This window comes from Cotesia typhae, unplaced genomic scaffold (genome assembly GCF_013202065.1).
Source record: "Cotesia typhae breed Kobodo isofemale line unplaced genomic scaffold, CoteBio_Ctyphae contig_48, whole genome shotgun sequence".
Taxonomy (NCBI): Eukaryota; Metazoa; Arthropoda; class Insecta; order Hymenoptera; family Braconidae; genus Cotesia; species Cotesia typhae.
In genome coordinates this window covers 5,391,582-5,403,913 of record NW_027423756.1, presented here as the reverse complement: position 1 = coordinate 5,403,913, position 12,332 = coordinate 5,391,582, and the positions used below count along the sequence as shown (strand labels likewise).

At 28.7% G+C, this 12,332-nt stretch overlaps 1 protein-coding gene across 3 annotated transcripts in view; it reads right to left on the bottom strand.

The window, feature by feature from the left end:
* Tio (zinc finger domain-containing protein tiptop) overlaps positions 1-12,332 on the bottom strand; it is a 173,446-nt gene that overhangs the window by 101,247 nt on the left and 59,867 nt on the right. Inside the window, exon 6 of one of the 3 annotated variants that reach the window (XM_074247117.1) lies at positions 11,719-12,253. The exons of the other annotated variants lie outside the window; for them this stretch is intronic. The gene's annotated coding sequence lies outside the window, so the exon portion shown is untranslated. The remainder of the gene's footprint in view (positions 1-11,718; positions 12,254-12,332) is intronic. 3 annotated transcript variants of the gene reach the window in all.

Genomic DNA, 12,332 nt, shown 5'->3' with positions numbered 1-12,332 from the left:
CATCTCTCTTGTACACACTAAATGATATCTGATTTAATATAAAGGGTCTGATAAAGTATTTCTAACATAAACTTTTGATTTAAAATTTTTGATATTTACTTATATAAAAGGAGATTTTTTTCATTAAATAAATATAGATAAATGTGTTCGATTTTGATGCAATCCAGCTTTTGTCGAGAATTTATATTTTTAAGTTCTGTCACAAATGAACGAACGAAGTGACAAATAAAAAATATGATGAGGATAAAGTTTCGATCGAATAAACATCGCGAGAGCTAACCACTAATAAATATATGTAATATAGAACATACAAGAGAATTTTTTATTGGATGTGAGGGTGTAATAGTGAGACAGTGTGTGAGTATTGGCGCATTAGTGAACATAAGATCGCTCGGGGCGCCGGCGTTTCACCGACATATACATTTTGATAGCAAAGCTGTCCATCTCGCGGCACGTCGCGGTAGAATAGAGTCGTGGAGACGACGAGAGACGTTGTTATTGTAGTGGTAGTATATATCTATATATGTGTATATAATATACAGCATAAAGCCGGGAGTGTAGATAGAGTGAGAGTGTACTAGGGGGTGCAAGCTCGCCGATGGAAAGGCGACTAAAGCTCGGAGGAAGAGAGGAAAATAAGAGGGGATAGCTGTCGCTCGCCCGGGCAGCAGACGTCTTCTGACCCGGCCGGTGGCTCAACTCGACTCGACTCAACTCAACTCGACTCAACTCAACTCAACTCAACTCAACTCGACTCAACTAGACTGTATATATATATATATATATATATATATATATATATATATATATATATATATATATATATATATATATATATATATATATATATATATGTAGTACCTATACCGCGAATTGAGGGTGGAGGGTGGAGGATGGAGGGCAGTAGGAGCGACTACCGAAGAACCAGAAGAAACAAGAGGAAAGTGGATGGGAATAGAAGAAAAAGCGAGTATGGGTGCATTGGTTTTCACGGGTGGCGGGTGGCGCTACGAGGACGCTATACTAAGAGTGGCAACCGTATCGATCCGAAGTAGAAGCTGACGGCTGACGAGGCCATCACGCGAGACGAGACAGACGGACGAAGCCCCATCGCACCGCACCCATCGTCCTTTCTGTTATGTCTATTGCTTCTTCTTACTCTTATTATTATTGTTATTTCTTCTTCATCTGCAGTAGAGACATCTGTAGGCAGAGACCAGATACTGGAGATGGAGGTGAAAAATTTATCGAAAAATCAATGATTTTTTTCAGTTGTAATAATTGGTGGAAATTAAGAAACATTTTAGTAGATAGAGTTATGATAAGGCGAGTAAGATAAAAAAAAATGCGACTAACGGAGAACGTGTACCTGTCAGGTAAATTAGAGCTTGAGAATATTTGCAAGAAAATTTTACTTGAAATTATCTTCCTTGTCTAGAATCTTGAATTTATATTAATTACATTATTTTGAATCATTGTAAAATTAGAATTTGGTAAATTAATTGATTATGCTAAGATAATCTTACTTAATTTTTGAAGAGCGGTAGAGAATTGGTAAAAAGATGTTGAACTTGAAAAAGTTTTACGTTTCACATTGAGTCTCATAGTAAATCACAGTTTTTATTGTATTCTTCAAAAAGTATAGTTCAGATTTGCATAAAAATTTAGGGTACATCAAATTAAATATTTTTCATAATTAAAAGTACAGATTAAAAGTGTTTTTCTTGGTTTAAGATTTTTTTCTCTTGAATCAACTTAATTTTTTTTAATGAAAAACAAAATAAAGTTTTATTTGAAATTACAATTTTTAATTTACATTTTATATAAAATGTAGTTTAATATTGATTAGCATTGGCTTAGCTAAGCCTTATTTGCTTCAGGTATTTCAGTTGATGTTCAATTTGATAAAATTCCTTCATCTAAACTACATAGGAATTGATACTCATTATAAAAAGTTACATTCCTTCATCTTAACTACAGACTAATTGTAACTCATTATAAAATTATTTTTCGATAAAAATTTCTTTATAAATTTTATTTGAAACCCAAAAATTAAATGAACAGCAATCACTGTCTCTCTGACAAAATTTAAACATGACCAAATAATTCTGTTTTGTGCAAACAAGGTTTGTAAATATGTTTATCTTTATAACATCACGTCACCCCGGGAACTTGTCCCAGCAGAGCTTAAATATTATATATTATATATTACATAGTAAAGTAACTGTTTTTAGTTACAGGATAACGCAATAGCTCATAAAAGTAACAACTTATAAGGTTGCGTTTGATATTCATGCCTTTTTTATTGCATTAGGATAATCGAGCGCTACTGGATTGGATAAGTGGGTTTGACTTCGGGAAGACAGAGGTTCCCTCGAGTGTCTACTGTTATTATTATTATCACTGTATATAACATAACACAAGTATAAGCGAGTACATAACATATAACACGGAGAGGATACTTGTGTTCGATTGGTTGTGTCGAGCCACGTCGAGGGACTCTTCTTCCAAGGGATAATGGAATTTCCATCGTAATGGAGATCTCTCTGCTCCAAGTCGCGTTTTGTCCGTTGGTCAGTGTTTATGTTTATGTCAGCACTACATATATATATCAACCAACAACCAACAACACCCAATACCCAACACTGGATTTACCCTTCCCTATGTTCGGTCGAGTACACATTTATAAACACATTTACTTCCTTGTATATATATATATATATTTATATTTATATATGTATAACGTTATAAGTATAGGTACACCGTACCGATATATGGATGTACTTTGTATTTACATTGTGCCGGTTAGGTGATTGAATTTTGTTTATTTTTTTCTTTGAATTGTTAATATATTATTTTATTATAAATTACCAACAAAACTTGTTCAATTTTTGGACAATAAATAAACTTTGATACCTTTCAAAATGTGAGAAAATTTTTAGAATTTTAGATGTATGCAAATACAAAAATTAACTTGATTCAAGAAAGGAAATCTTAAACTGAAAAAATTATTTTAAAGGATTTAATTGTTTTTAATTAAAAAAAAAAATTATTGGATAAAGTAACATTTATTTGATTCAATATAATAAAATTTTTCAAAATTATTTTCTTGATCTCAAATTTCTTATCTTGAATCAAGTTAATTTTTTTTGTATCTAAAATCCAAAAAATTATTATTTCTTATTTTGTATACCTTTTTTGCCAAATATTTTTGATGATTCAAAAATTGAACCTTTCTTCAAATATTATCGATATAACTATCAAATTTTTTAACATGTATGAATTTTATGTGAATTTTTTTTTGTCAGGCTGTCGAATGAAAACGACTCAAGTTATTATTAATTTTATTTTTGTTTCTCAAAGCTTTATCTACTATAAAATTTATTTTTTAGTCAACAATATTGCTTTGATTAATTTTATAAATTTTCCTTAATTAATTTACTGTGTCTGTATTTAGATATAACGATTAAAAATGAAAAAATGTTATCCTGCGATTTAAATCTGAGTATTTTTTTGTTGATTATAAAAAATGATGCATAAATTAAAAGTATAGTTAATTAATTACAGTGGGACAAAGATTAAAAACTCAACAAATTTATATATTAGTGTGGAATATAGATAGATAATAAAATATAAAGATGTATAATAAGAATGATTATGGTAAAAAAGTATAGACGGTGAGAACGATTAATTACTGAGGCCCGTATCACATGATGTCTCCACTGTCGGTCAGATGACGCTCGGGCTCGGTTCTTTGATGTATCCATGTAGAATGTAGATGTACATAATAAAAATATACAGAGGCTGTTATTATTGCGACACAGCAGTTCTGTCTCTCTATCTCTGTCTCTTACTGATGAGGATAGTGTTGATCAGAGATGTAATGGATCTCACTTACACTCTTGGATGTTTAATGTTGAATCGTCGACAGTCCCTCGGTCTCATCTCCATCTCCATCTCCCGCTATGTTTCCACGACTCTGCTAGGTTTAGACACCAGGCATCGGGCATTCGTCATCCGGCCATCTTTTTCTTAAGGCTAATTTATTAGCGCCGCGACGCTGCCTGGGACTCGAGGACGTTGGTCTCCCGCGGTGGCTCGTACTCGACCAATGTCTATAACGTTTGGTTAACCATACATATGTGAATATGTGAATATGTGGATGAATAAGCCATGCTGTACGGATCTTTCAACGTGCACGACATTTTCCTTTTTTTAACGTAATCCGTGTTATGTGTATATAATATACACACATATGAGATAGATGATAAGTGGAAAAAGATGGCGACGTTTGAGCCAATGAAAAATAATTTTAAAAGATAAACATAAATATCTGGATACATTATAATTATTTATAATTTTATGTCCAAGTATACATTTTATTTTTCATTTTTATATATGGAACGAGATAAATGATTTATTGTCGTTCCTGATGATTTGCTGTTTTGTTGGACAGATTATATATTTATAGAGAATTATTTAATCCGGTAATTAATTTAACTCATTAACTTGTTATGTCACTAAACCTCTAAGGCTTAATAAACACCAATGTTTATGTGTTACGCAAATTTATTTTCATGAGAGATATGGAAACTAGCTGCATGCCGTTTTAGCTTTTACGATTTATTGAGTTATTAAATTATTACTGTCAATTATTAGAAGAAAAATTTTTCAATTTTATATTAAATAATAAAACTTAGTTTTTTTAGATTTAGATGTTAAATAATTGGTTTTTTAATTTTTTAACATGTGGAAAGAGCAAAATATTAATAGTTGGAATTTTTTTAGTTAATTTTCTTTAAAAAAAAATTTTTTAAATGTTGAATGTCTTATTTAAAATTTTGAAAAATATTTGGAGTACAAAATTTTTAATTTTTCTAAAAAAAAAGTCAATACAATTCTTTTAAATTTTAAGAAGAATCACTCCAACATTTAATTTTCAAGCTTTCAAATTAAAAAATATTTTTGAGTTGAAAGTTTAAAAATTTCTTCAGAATATACGACGAAAAATTTAGAAATTTAATTTTTATATAAGATTAAATTTCGTTAAAAAAATTCTATTACGAAAGACTCAAAATAATTTTTCCAGAAAAAGTATTTTTGAACTTAAAAATTTGGTATAATTTAAAGATAAAACACTCACCAGCATTAGTATCAAAAATATAAAATATACGGCCTAAATTTACTCCAATTTAAAAAAGAAAAGAAAAATTCTCCGTGAAGTTACATCACATCGTAAATTGTAACTATAGCATGGCTGGTGCGATAATAATACAGAATAAGAGAAGAGAAAAGAACAGAATATTGACCGTAGAATAGCGTTAGGTATAGACAGAGACCCTTTTACTCTATTCCTTCATCGGGTGACATTAGATGGGAGCCCATTGCGCAAACTTTCACCCCGAACAATGAGCCACGGGATCCAGCCCTCGGTTTTTCTGGAATCTCAAGGACTAGGTCATAAATCTGTCAACCGAGTGAGTAGAGGAAAAATCAGTGTTATGTTATACCAGACTAGCTCGCCACTCGGATAACGTGCATTTTTTCTTCTCCAAAAAAACGAACCGTGTATCCTTAAATTTAAAGCCCCGAGAAATACAAAAATGAGGTGTAAAAGGAAAAATAAGAAGAAAAAAGACAGAATCTACATCGGAGAATGGAATAAGAAAGAAATGTTTTTTTTTTCTTGATTTTATGAGTGTAACGGTATTTAATGTGAAAAAAATAAAAGGAAAAGAAGAAAAATTCAATGTAGAAGAAACTCGGCGCTAACAAGAGCGACAGGGACTCTAAATTTAGTAACGAGTAGAGCGTCTGACGACAACGTGCCCATTTTAATAAATCATAAGATTCTTCTCTCGACATATCACTCATTTTCAGTGTCGGTGAGATTCGCCGTATAACGTCGTTAATGCATCGCGATGCTCCTTTCATTCGCAGCACCGAAATAACCCAAACCTCGGCTTCTCTTACTCTCACGCTTACTCTACTCATCTGTGCCTTATAATATAATACTACTCTGAATTATTCTACTCTACTCTGAATTCCAATCCCGGTTAATTTCTCGCCTCAAACGAGTGAGTCACGAGCTACCAAACGCGTTCATTTCCATCAATGAAAACTCGACCGCGAATTGCCCCAGATTTCACGGAATAACTCAGCTCAACACTCTAAACATCATTTGTTACTTAATTATTATTTGATTTAATTTATGTCATTAGAATTAATTATCAGCAACATTTTTTTAAATATTTTAACAAATTATTTTATCTTGAATAAAATAAGAAAAAAATATTTATCTTAAATAAAATAGAATTTTATTAAGTCAACATTTTTTCGTTTCAAGAAAATTTCTTGTTCTATCAAAATTTTTGCCTTCTTTACAATTTTCTTAATTCAAGGAACATCAACTCTAAAATATCTGATTGACATTTTATCACATTGTTTGTATGATTCGCCAAATTTGTTACTTTTTTTTTTTTTCTATTTTTACTAAATAATTTATTAAATCTCTTTTACTTTTAGTGCTATGTTTGGAGGTAATAAAAATGATGACTAAAAAAGGTGGTAATTTTTTTGTAAAGTTTTACAAATTCGATAATTACAATCTATAAGACATTCCTTTAAAATACCGAAAAATTTGAATATATATTAAGCATTATAATGTAGTGAAATCTTGATTTAAGATTTATACACCGTCAGAGTGACATCACCTTTAAGTATCATAATTATTTTTGAATAATTTTATAAGATCATTACATTTTGTTTGTATAATATCAACCTTTTCATGATTAATTTAATAAATTATCTTATTTTTTTTTTTTTTAATTATAGTTACAGTAAATTTTATTTAAAGTAATTAATTAAAAATTGAAAATTTTATAAGCCAAAATTCTAAAAATCAAGTTTAACATTCAATAATTTGAATAATTTTAAGTTTATTTTAAACTACTACATTTATTTAAAAATTGTTCCAAATTACAAAAACTTTTTTTATGTTTATTCAATTCGTTTAGATAAAATTGAATAATTTTAACTCGTCTCGAGTTAATTTAATTATTTAATTTCTTTCATACTTTCCCTACCAGATTTTATAATATTTGTTATTTTATTGCTAAATACAATTTCGAACGACCTTGATTAAAAATTTACATTGTTAATTATATTTTAAAAAATTAAAAAAAAAAAAAAACTTAAACAGTAAAAATGTCACTAAATTTTTTACTAAAAAAATTAATTATTCCAACTAATGCTTTTGACAGTCCGATTAAATGAACTAAAAAATGGACTTAAATTTCGTACCTCGACCAAGGATATTATATATGCAATAATTGACGGCACACATACATGCACACTAGCACAGATTTTATGAAAAATTAGTATTTATATATCGTGTCCGACATTGAGGTTAAAAATAAATATATATTCGACGTCTTTACCCTACAAGACTCGCTAAAGATTAATCGCTGGAGAATCAAAAGGGAATGCGTGCTCACTGAAATTTATCGCAGCCAGTATATTTCTTTGCTACGCCCACATATGTCTTGATATCCACGTCACATATATACTCAGAAGAGAAGAGGAAGCGTTACACACATGTAAACTTTCATATAATAATATTTGCAAGTTATGCTCCTCCATTCCTCCTTCCTCCTTCCTCCTTCATCCTTCCTCCAACAATCTCTATATTCATCGTCTATAAAACATATATCTAATATGTAATATACTCTATAATAAAATAATAATCTCACATTATTATCATCATTATAAACTATTTGAATTTGGACAGCCAAAATTCTAAAATACATATATCGCATTATTCATTTGTGTAACACCACCTTTCATTCTCAAACCGGACACGATAAATTACCGGAGAAATTAAACGGCTCGGTGACCAACTGAATTTTTAATTTACACTTACAACTTTCCCTGATAGTTTCATCTCTATTAATATATTTATTATTATTTTATTAATTAACATAAACATACGTACGGATGACAGATGCTAGGTTTAATATTTAAAATGAAAATTTTTCATTTTATTATTTATTATTTAATAAATCATGATGATTATAACAACAATAATAATAATAACAACTAACAATATGCAGTCATCATATGGCTGCTGAAAAATATCAATTAAAAAGACAGAAACTTTGGCTAAACGATTTATGAATATTTTTCATTAGAATATAAATAATTTAAAACAAATCATAAAAATAACGTTGATATGACAGGATCAATACTACACTGAAAAATAATTGATTCAAAAGAAAAATTCTTGAACTAACAAAATCATTTTGAAGAATTTCATTCTCTTGATTTAAGTAAAAAAATTTCAAAACTAAGAAATTTTTCTAAGCTTGAATAAATTTTACTTTATTTAAGCGTTTTTTGTCTCGATTCGAAACTCTTTAAAATAATTTTGGCGGGAGAAGAATTTTTCTCTTGAATTAAATTTATTTTTTTGTTTATTGTATTAATTAAAACAACCAATATGGTGGATAAGACTTATAGAACTAACAAATTATTTAAACTTCCTCCAAAAACTTAATATTACAATTTAAATATCTATTAATTAATCTGTTCTATTAATTATTTAGATAATAAATTGATTATCGTCAAAAAAAATATAAAACTATGAAAAGACATGAATTTAAATTACAAACTTTCTGATTGTACTAAATGCCGTACAATTTTATTCATTTTTTTAATTACCTGCATTAAAACATGTAACATATAATAACGACATTGACTTGTACAAAATAAAAAAAAAAAAATTCTATCCAGCGCGAAATTTGAATTATAAATAACTACTCCAAAATTTTATCCTAATATATGTTTGAAACCTTTAGAAAATCTAAATTCAGATTAAGACCTTTTTAGTGACAATAAATTGAACTAAAAAAATCTAATTTTATCACATCCATAATTTTTTTTCGGGGATAAAATTTTCAGAATTTTTTAAATTAAATATAAGCAATAAATTATGAAATATTTAATAAATAAAATATAAGTGAGAGTAGAGGACACAGTAAGATAGAATATAAGGAATGATGTGTGGTTTTTTCGACGACTATGTGTCCTCATGTTTCGCAAGCCAATATCAAAGAATTCTAACCGCGTCTCGGTTGAGTCGGCTGTCAGGTGAGTTCGATTTATGTGCACGCCGATCCGAGCAGTGATTCGCTCTCTGTGTACATGTACATGCATCAGTATCGAGTAAGTACACGTAACACGTATTAGTACTTATACTTACTATACGTTAAATAAAGTAGGGATAAACCACAACTCGGCAGGAAAGTTGGCTCTGCTCTAATACTTTTGCGTACCGATCGGTATTATATATTATGTATAATGTATAATATACAATGTTAAGTGTAATAAGTCGAGTCAAATTTTAAAGGCGTAATAAACAACGCCGCGAGTGACAATAAATAATCTCGAGCTCATACTCTGACACTCGCGGTTCAAAACCCTACCCGCGGTTTTATTTGATTGGCCAGGCACTGATATAATACCGATCCTTTCCACCGGTTATAACATTTTCCCGATACGCGTGTACGTACTGTCGATAGACATAATCATCGGGTCAATGAATTAATTCGCTTATAAATACTCCAAGCAAATATACAAAAGAAATAATTACTAGATATTTAATGATTTACTGACGCTTTTATGATAATTATTTATGTTGTTTGCAGGCTTGGGTGATTAATGCCAGCCTTGTCACTTTTTTTTTATTAACATTCATTGTTTTTTTCACACGATAGTAGTGTAGAAAAATAAATGTAATACATACGTTGGAAATGTATTTCAAAATTTTTTTATTTTTTTAATAGAAAATTAATAAAAAAACATTTATTTTTTTAAAGTTTGCTATCAAAATTAAGTTAATAAACATTTACAAAAATTTTTTGAAAAATTCAGTTTGAAAATTTTTCAAGTATTCTCAAGATTTTTATTTTAAAAACATTTATTAATGTGGTACAAAGTGTCATTAGAATTTTAGTAGGTTAAAGTTATACTGACATCTAACTTTTTTAATCTTTGATGCATTTTTTAATTTTAAATGTCATTTGAAGTTTAAACTTATTAATTTTATCATTTTTAAATTCTATGAGTCAATTTTCAATTAAAGTTTCAATTAATCATTTAAATAAAATTGATTGAAATTAAAAATAAACATTTTTTGTATTTTAAATTGAAAAATTAAAATTAATGAAAGTGTATGATGAATCATTTTCTTAATTTATTTTTAAAGAATTATTTATCTAATTTTAAATTCTTATTTTATTAATTAATTTTGAAAGAATTGTTGAGTTACTATTCTCAGTATTTTAAAATTAATATTATTGTTTATAATGTAATATAAAGTTAATAATTGATTAAAAACCTAAGAAAAGTAATACATTGATTTTTTTTAATTTGTTTGTATTTTTTCTAGAGCATTAAAAAATTACACAATGTAAAATTTACCCAAAAATTGATAATTTTTTTAGTTTCTTAAGTGGGATAGACACTGTGAAATTAAAAAAAAAAAAAAAAACAAAAAAATTTTTTTTTTTAAATCAAAGTTTATATATTAAAAAATATATATATCTAGAGTTTTTTTATGAAAATTCCGAATATTTTCCGAGTTATAGTCATTTTTGTGATACCGCCTCAAATGACTTTACACACGTTTTTGAGTTAGAGATCGCACCGCGGTAAGGGGAATTTTTTTGCTTATAACTTTATAAGAACATGATATTTCTTAATCAAAATTTAGGAGAATTATCCTCAATGTATACTTTATAAAATAAAAAAAAAAATCGATCGCCGAATTCCTTTATTATCTCAGTCAAAAAAATTCTCGAAAATCACCTATTTTTTCGATCCTCACACTGGCTATCCCCCTTAATAAGTAAAAAAAAAATACATTAAATTTTTCACAGTAAAAAATTTTCCTGTCATTCTGTCAAAATTAATGTGTGAAATATATTTATCATAAAAATTTTTAACCCAAATTTTTTTTGACACAATTAGACAAAAAATTTGTTACTCTGCACATTCAAATCATTATTTTTTAAACCTAATTTATATTCAAAAAATATATCATTCCCTTTATTTTAAGTAGATTATTTTATTCTCCAATAAAAAACAACATTACTCATGAAAAATATATTTTTTCATAATTTTTTTAGCTCTCTACACATGAACAGATTTATACTCTTATTCCGAGCTATCCAGATTTAACGGTTACTAAATTTCCTTGCTATATAAATAATAAATAATAAATATTAACGGGAATTACAAAAATTAAGGAACGCTTTAAAGTTTCAACGAACACCAGAATCCGCGTCTGCAAGTATAAAATAACTAACAACCAATAACCACAAGTTAAGTACACACACAAAGTACATTGCATCTTACATCTTACATATCTTAAATTTCACGATAATAACAAAAATACCGATGCCGGCAAAGTAATAAAGTATATGTGGGGTGTATGAGTTGTTACAAACGAGATTGTTTTGCGCCTCATGGCCTCCCACGTGGGAGAAGCAACGTGCTGCGCGCCACATCGAATCAACATTTGCTCTAACATCAATTTCGCGCATCGCAAACTCACTCCGATCTTTTAATCTCGCGCAATAATTTATCTAACTTTATTAATAAAATAAACCCCAACAATAATTTAACAATAATAATGAAAAATATTATTAAAAAACTTACATTTCATGCGTTGCGGCGCTTGTTGTTTCCTTCGAGACATCTGTCGCGACTATTTCAGGCGGTCCTCCCTTTCTGCAGAGTGCGGAGTAGTTGAAAGCACCCACCCGGCAGCCTCGATTAAGATTAAGACTCCTACAATTTTATGTGCCGATTGCGCCTTTACTTGTCACTAACCAAATAAACAAACTCAATCCCGATTTATTTATACTTTATAAAATAATAATAATATTCACGTTTGATAAACACTTAGATAAATCCCGTCAACGTCATTCGGGTTTCATATATAATTTTATTTTTTATTTCACTTGGACCATCACTCACAAATCCAAAATAGCTTTCATATCACCAATGATAATAATAACAATAATAATTATAATATTATTACCGATTAAAAATAAACTTCAATAAATAATATTAGCACAACCAGGTTTCAGCACAAAAACTCTATTTTTTGTTTAAAACTTCATAAAATCAGTTGTCACACTTTAGACTACTCAACTCTTCCGTTAATCGATTTACCATCACCCGAGTCGAGCTGAGGATTATTATATTAAATACAACACTGACATTTATATTATCGCATAACAAAAAAGAGATCAAACGAATGTTGAAGC